Below are 830 nucleotides of genomic sequence, written 5' to 3'. Positions count from 1 at the left end.
TGCATCCGACTTTATCTAACCTGACGCACCTGGATGATCGAAGAGAAAGCACCCCCATCCTGACTCTCTCTACCGGTTCCCTTCAGTCTCCTCGCTACCTCTCATTACCATTTATACTCTCATTCCTCCGTCCCTAAAACCGCTCATCTTTTCGTCCCTACGACCTCTCAACCCCTCACCCCTCGGTCACGACGACTTCTCACCCCTCGGTCAGAACGACCTCTCAGCCCTCGGTCAAAGAGGGCAAAGCAATTCAACATGTAGACAGAAGACCTTTTATATGTTGAGAAGATTCCTGTGTTTGGACAGATCAAAAACATTCTAACATTGATACTTTGTTGGTGCTTTGCTGTTAAAATTTGTTTCCATTTCCCTTTGACTATGGATTTTGCTCAAAGCTGGAGACAAGTTAGACCAAACATCACTTGACACATACAGTTTCATAATAATTTCTATGTTGAATTTGGGACATTTGGGGTAATTGCTTGAGGTTAGATGAAAAGAACGCTAGTGTTGTGCAAGTATTTAAGAGAGAATTTGTTATCCCCCTTTACACCTGCCCAGATTGCCAGTTATGTGGTGTAAACTTCATCATCATCAGGTATCGCTATTAATGGTTAAACCGATAAAATTAAGAATTAAAACAAGTTAATGCTATGCTATTATACCCTGGAGTAGTAATTACTATTATTATTATCACTTTTCTTATTACATTCATATAATGTGTACAAATGCTATATAGGATGAGAAAGGGAAGCAAAAGTAATAGTATGGTAATGTATATATTGTGCTGTTGTTGATGAAAACTTAATAGAAATAGTTACAACTAG

Source organism: Scophthalmus maximus, chromosome 17, assembly GCF_022379125.1.
Source record: "Scophthalmus maximus strain ysfricsl-2021 chromosome 17, ASM2237912v1, whole genome shotgun sequence".
NCBI classification, from domain to species: Eukaryota; Metazoa; Chordata; class Actinopteri; order Pleuronectiformes; family Scophthalmidae; genus Scophthalmus; species Scophthalmus maximus.
Note: the sequence above shows the minus strand (reverse complement) of the source record.